We start from the raw sequence: 6,909 nt of genomic DNA on the forward strand, positions 1-6,909 counted from the left end.
TTCTTTTTAAAATTTGTTTTGGCCTTTCTCAAAGATTATGAATAAATTTTCTGTTTTCTTTGTGTGTGTGTGTGTGTGTGTGTGTGTGTATTCACACACACCAGGTTTAGTATTTCAATCACGTATAAATTTTAAGGCATAGAGTGATACTTCTTTTTTCCTAAAAGTATCTGAAGTTCTTCAAACTCAAGTTTTTGAATATTTTAAAATTAAGTGTCTGATAACAATTTTAGGTAGCATTTTGGTTGTGTACAACACCTCAAGTCATAGAATGATAAACAATTATGAACATAGAATCTATCCTGACGGAACTTAGAGTTTTGGGGAAAAAATAACTGTCAAAAAACCACAGAAATTATTTTAAAATTACACTTTTGGTTATTCTACAAAGGAAAGGTAAACTACAAACATGTGCCATGAAAAATATAACAGGGGTAACTGACCAAGTTCAGGAGTTCCATAAAGGTTACCTAAGGGAGTAAGAATTAATGTAGGTATTAAAACTTGAATTCCTATTGTTACTTAGGTAAAGAAGAGAGGGAGAAAATGTAAATACTCAGTGATGTTAGCAGAAATGGACCCTTCAATTAAAGAAGAATGGTGTAGCTAGAGCTAAGACGTAGGAGCCAGCATGCTACCAGGTGGAGTGGGAAGGACAGGGCCTGAGCAAAGGCAGACAGTGTGAGAATCATTTATTATTTAAAATTAGGCAGACCTTGTAATTGACATAGATGTGCAGAGAGTGACATAAGTAAGAGAACTCCAAGTTTCTTTCTCTTTTAACAAGATGAAAAATAGTGACTTTTACCATTGTAAGAACAAGTTTGGGAAGATGATATTGTGTACTTTGTTTTTATTTTGGAGGAGCTGAGTTTTAGTTGTTAATATTTGAAAAAGTAAAAGAAGATGCTAATTTATAAGAAAATAAGTGAGCTGAAACTTGAAGGAAAAATATTTTCTGCACATATACATGTATAAACACATGCTTTTAGGTGATTGAACAGTGAATATGAAGACACCAAGAAAATATAGAATAAGGAAAGAAGTGAAGAAGCAAGAGAGTGTGCTATTAAGAGCTCAATTAGAAGAGAAATAAAAGTGAGATGACCCGGGACCAAGAGAGTGCTGATACCACGGAGTCACCAGGGGCCAGGTTGTAATGACTTTAATTGTGAGAGTAAAATATAAGATATGGAGATGAACTGCAGACAGCACTTTGAGAACTTTTCATTTTTTAAGAATGAAAGAAAGTGAGGATAATAGGTAAAGGAAGGGCACTACTAAGAAAAGATTACATATGAAAAAGGAAAGTGGAATGATGAATAGCATGTGAATCTTGGGTAGCAGGAATGGATGGATCCCAATACAGATGACATTGGCCTTGTGGAAGAGGAAGAGCTCATCCTTCTAACAGAGAAGACAGATACCTACTAGGGAGAAAGCAGAGAGATTTTCAGTCTGATAATCTGATGGTATTGTTTCTATTTATTTGTGAAGTAGGTCATCTTCTGAGAATGAGAGAGGATGTGGAAGAGTCAGAGATTTGTTATGAATGGAGAATGTGTGATAAAATTAATTTCAGAGAATGTAAAAAAGTGACGGCATGAAAAATGTAACAGAACTCCCAGCAGCATTAAAGCAATTCCTTTTTTCTTCTTTTTATTTAAACTTTCTCATTTTTTAATTACAGTTACCATGTTGTATGTTTCATTTCTACACCCTGAAACATTACACAGCTTTCAAAGCAATCATCCCAGTAAATCTCTTACCCATCTGACACCATACATAGTTATTAGAATATTAGGACTACATTCCTTATGCTGTATTTTACATCCTCATGACTATTTTTGTAACAATCAATTTGTACTTCTTAATCCCATTACATTTTGACTTATCTACCAAACCACCCTCCTAACTGATAACAATCAAAATGTTCTGTTTTTTTATGAGTCTATTTCTGTTCTGCTTATTCATTTATTTTGTTTTTTAAATTCAATTGTTGATAAACATGTATGTAGGGATATTTTATTTATGTGTTTATCCTTTTGATCTTTTTATTCATCTTTTTCTTAAAGAAGACCCTTTAATATTTCATACAATTCTAGTTTGGTGGTGATAAACTTCCTGAGTTTTTTCTTGCCTGAGAAGCTATTTATCTGTCCTTTGATTCTAAATGACAGCTTTGCTGTGTAGACTAAGCTGGGCTGTAGGTCCTTGTTTTTCATCACTTTGAATATTTCTTGCTGATCCCTTCTGGCCTGCAAAGTTCCTGCAAAGAAATTAGCTGACAGTTTAATGGGAGCTTCCTTGTAGGTAACGAACTGCTTTTGTCTTGTTGTTTTAAGATTTTCTCTTTGTCTTAACTGTTTTCATTTTAATTATGATGTGTCTTGGTGTGAGCCTCTTTGGGTTCTTCTTGTTTGCAGTTCTCTGTGCTTCCTCGACTTGTATATATACTTCATTCACCAGGTTAGGGAAGTTTTGTCATTATTTTTTCAAATAGGTTTTGATTTCTTGCTTTCTCTAGCTTTTCCTTTTGCCATCTCCATGTTGCAAATGTTAGTGCACTTGAAGTTGTCCCAGAAACTTTCTACACTATCTTCATTTCCAGATTCTTTTATCTTTTTGCTCTTCTGATTGGGTGTTTTTTGCTTTCTTATATTCCAAATCACTCATTTGATTTTCAGCTTCATCTATTCTTGTATTATTTCCCTGTAAATTATTTTTCATTTCAGTAAGTGTATCTTAATTTCTCACTGGCTGTTTTTTATAGTTGCTGATGAAGTTCTCAATTAGTTCCTTGAAGTTCTCACTAAGCTCCTTGAGTATCCTTATAACCACTCTTTTGAACTCTGTATCTGGTTGTATGCTTGCCTCCATTTCATTTAGTAATTTTTTCTGGAGATTTCTCTTGTTCTTTCATTTGGGACATGTTTCTTTGTCTCTATGTTTTGGTTGCTTCCATATATTTGTTTCTATGTAATAGGTAGGGCTGCTACATCTCCCTGACTTGGTAGAATTGCTTTGTGTACTAGTTGTCCTAGAACACTGGTACAGCCTCCTTAGTCACCTGAGCTGGGTGTTACAGATGTGCACCTGTGTGGACTGCACACTCTTGCTATAGTTGAGTATTAATTTATGTTGTCATTACCAGGAGGGACTGACAGGCCAATTGGCTGTGAGAACTACAGTGAAGGAGCTGCTGTGCATGAGCCAACCCTACAAGAGCAGGACTTGCTTCAGGGGGACTTTGGTGCTCACCCAGTCTTCCTCTTGGGTGTGTGGCTCATGGCGGTGATAGGATTGTAATCCCATGAGATCTCAAGCTGTCTCCTGGGTGCACTGGTTCTGAGGCCTCCCAGAAGGTGCATGGTCAGCCACCTTCTGTGCCTGCCTGGGACCTCCCAGCATGAGGTAAGAGTGATCTGAAGAAAGCTGTTTCTTGTGCTTGGCTTGGAGGTGCCAAGAGGAAGCCAAGGTTTGAACCAAGGCTGATTGCTGTTAGTGCTAGTTCTGGGGCCACTTAGCAAGAAGTACAGGGTACAGAGAAGCCAGATGCTGCTTGTTTGAGGGATTTTATGAGACTCCAAAGCATGAAGCAAGAGAAGTCATTTGCGTGGAACGCCGCTGGAAATGGCTTGGGTTGGCTCACAAGATGGGTGGAGTGAGGTTTCAAGGAATCTCCAGGTCTGGGAGAACATGGTCAGCCAGGTTGACAGAGACTCAGATGTGGCTTCTGCCTCCCAGCTCTCTGTATGTATGGGGTGTCCCCTGCAAAAAAAAACAACAACAAAAAAACATGGCTTCTGCAAGCACTTTGTCTGGCAGAAAGCTGCCTCCCCACCTCTCACCATGAGGCCAGACAATTCAGTTCCTTCCTATACATCCCTGGGTTTTTTTCCAGCTGATGCTTCAGTGCTGAACTCAGAAGGAGTGAGTCCAAGCAAGATTGTGCACTGGCCCTTGAAGAAGGCCTGCCTGAAACTCCAGGAGTCCTCTATCTCTCTTGCCCATAATATCAACTTGTTTGCTGGTTTTTATAGCCACAAATTATGGAGACTTCTCTGTCAGTGGAACCCTGGGCTAAGAGGCCTGGTGTGGATCTGGGACACTTTGCTCTTCAGGGGGGATTTCCACAGCTGAGATCCCTCCTAATTTTTATCTGACACACATGGTTATGGGACTAGCCTGTTCTGCATTCCCTCCTTCCTACTAGTCTTGATGTGGCTTATTCTTTAAATTTCTTATTGTAGGATTTCCATTAAGCTACATTTTAGGTGGGTCTAAATGATGGTCGTTATGTAGTTTAGTTGTAATTTTGATGTGGTTGTGGGAGGGTTTGAGTACCACATTTACTTATGCTACCATCTTGACCAGTCATCTAATGCAATTTCATGTTAATGACAATGAATTTGTATTGTAATAAATCTGACCTGTTTAAAAGCACTTGGCTTCTCAGGCTCTGAAAGAGAGAAACAAATAATTAATTTCATTTGTAAGATAATATTGTTGAACATTAGGACCAAAAGAAGTTCAAGGGAGTTAGTGTATTGGCAGAAATAAAAGCTATTATGGAATCAAGCCAGATCTGGAGAAAGGTGAGGGAAGAAGCAGACTGACACATTAGAGCAGAATGGCGTTGGAGACAACACTGGAGAGGGTAACACCATCCGAGAGGCTAATTCTATGTCCATGTCTGAAAGAGATGAACCACTAAGGTACAAAGAGTATTTGTGGAGGATGGGAGTCCTTTAATAGGACAATTTTGAGTGAAATCATATCTGGGATATAAAACTGAAACTTGTAAACACAGACAACAGTATGGTGGTTACCAGAGGGTAGTGGGGTAGGGGAAGTAAAGGACAAAGGGGACCAAATATATGGTGACAGAAGATGATTTGAGTTTGGGTGGGGGGCACACAATGCAATGTATAGATGATGTATCATAGAAATCTACACTTGAAACCTACGTAGTCCTCTTAACCAATGTCACCCCAATAAATTAAGTAAAAAAGACAGTTTCGTGATGAGACATTTAAACATATGACAAAGACCAAGGTGTTCCCATGGGAGTGGCCGGCTGAGGCACAGTGCAGAAGTCACCTGGAGATGAGGAGGCAAAGGACTGAGTGGCCAGGTTGCAGGAGGTTTGTGAACATGGACACTGATGAGTCAGAAGGCTGTGAGTCATCATCTCTGGTGAATAAAGAGGATGCCTGGGAGGACCTAGGCAACACTGAGGGGAGGGTGTCCCCTATATTTTACAATATGAAAACAATTTCTCAGAGGCATTTGTAAATGACACACTTAGAGGTGTATTTGTTCCTTCAGCTGGAGTTCAGAGTCTCATGTATTCTGGAGGTGTGTGATGAGATCAACTGACTTCAGTTTTGTATGAGGACTTCCTGTTCAAACCTTAAATAACACATAGATGAGATACTTTTTTCCACTATTGTTTCACTCTGAGCCTCCACAGGGCAGTCTGTGAAGATAACAGATACTGTTAATTTTGGTCCTGAATTTATGTTTTTAAAGTTCTCTTTTTATTACCCATCTATATAGAAGGCCCCTTTCATGAGAGCCACCTGGCTTTCCCACTAAAGGATGCACGACTTTCTGGCTGACAGAAGGTATGTGTCACTGCTCTCCTGTCTCTCTACTAGCCCATCTCTTACAGTGGGAGAAATAAAAGCTACATGTGATGCAACTGAAGGTCAAATAAAAAAATAAAATCAAGTGGAACATTAGTGCTTTTATTTGAATAATTCAGAGTAAAAAGGAACCAAAAATACAAAATATGTTGAAAGATTTCTTAGAGTATTCAAATTATTGTCCATAAGAAATTAATCGAATGCATGCAAGCATGTGCAACTGGGTCTGTAAATCGAAATAATTTAAATTGGAACCCACAAACATCTTTGAAAAGAATAATTCATTTTGGATTTTTATAGTCAGCACAAGGTTGTTGCACTGCCCAGCAGCTATAGGGGAGCCACCATGGGGGAACACCACGGAGAGCTCAGCGCTCCCTGAAACCTGAGGGAAACTGGCTAGGGCCCGCTGAGATGGGAGCAGGGCTCTGAAACCCACAGAGCCCCTCCCAAGTTTGTCACGGATGAGGGGGATAAACACAAAACATCGCAAACACTTCTCTCTTTTCCAGGAGAGCAGACAGGGGCACTTCCCTCTTACTGGAGAAGGCCGTGGTACAGCGCCCTAGTGGGGAAGGCCCTGGCACATCCCCCTAGTGGGGAAGGATGTGGTTCATCCCCCTAGTGGGGAAGGCCCCGTCCCCCTTTGTTCTAAGGCTTTTATTGAAAAACTTATCAGTGGGCTAGGTAACAGGAATGTATACGTACACTCGTTGCATTAGCATGTTAAGTTTCACAGAGAAGAGATACTGTTAAGAAAACAAGTGACAGGAATTCACTGATTTACATGGGTCCAAGAGGAGACCAGTCTAAACAAAACAGAATGAAGACAAGAGCAAGCGCCTTAATGATAAACGGCAAGGCATGTAAATAATGTGAATGTCCTTTGCAGCATGAGCTGACCAGAGATCTGAGGGAGGAACATAGCACACTCTGAAGAATTTACTTTTAGGCCTGATTATCCTGGCAACCACCAGGTCTGATTTAGGGATGTTTTTCCTGCACTGTTTCAAGCCTGAGCCAGGGGGCAAGAGGGAACCACCAAGAGATAAAGAGACTGCTTCTCGGCTGCAACAAGGATTCTGGCCTTGTCCAAAACAAGCCGAGAGGTGTGGGGGTCTTTTTGCCCCTTAACTGTGTCCCCGAATTTCTTATCTGCTGCCCATATCGGTCAATGCCTGTCTTAGGTTGCCCCTCCCCCGCGAGGGGTCTTACCTGTCCTTGGCAGGGACCATCTCAAGGCAAACCAGAGAGACAG

The sequence above is a fragment of the Pteronotus mesoamericanus genome, unplaced genomic scaffold (genome assembly GCF_021234165.1).
Source record: "Pteronotus mesoamericanus isolate MK-2021 breed Mesoamerican mustached bat unplaced genomic scaffold, CSHL_Meso_final scaffold_21, whole genome shotgun sequence".
NCBI classification, from domain to species: domain Eukaryota; kingdom Metazoa; phylum Chordata; class Mammalia; order Chiroptera; family Mormoopidae; genus Pteronotus; species Pteronotus mesoamericanus.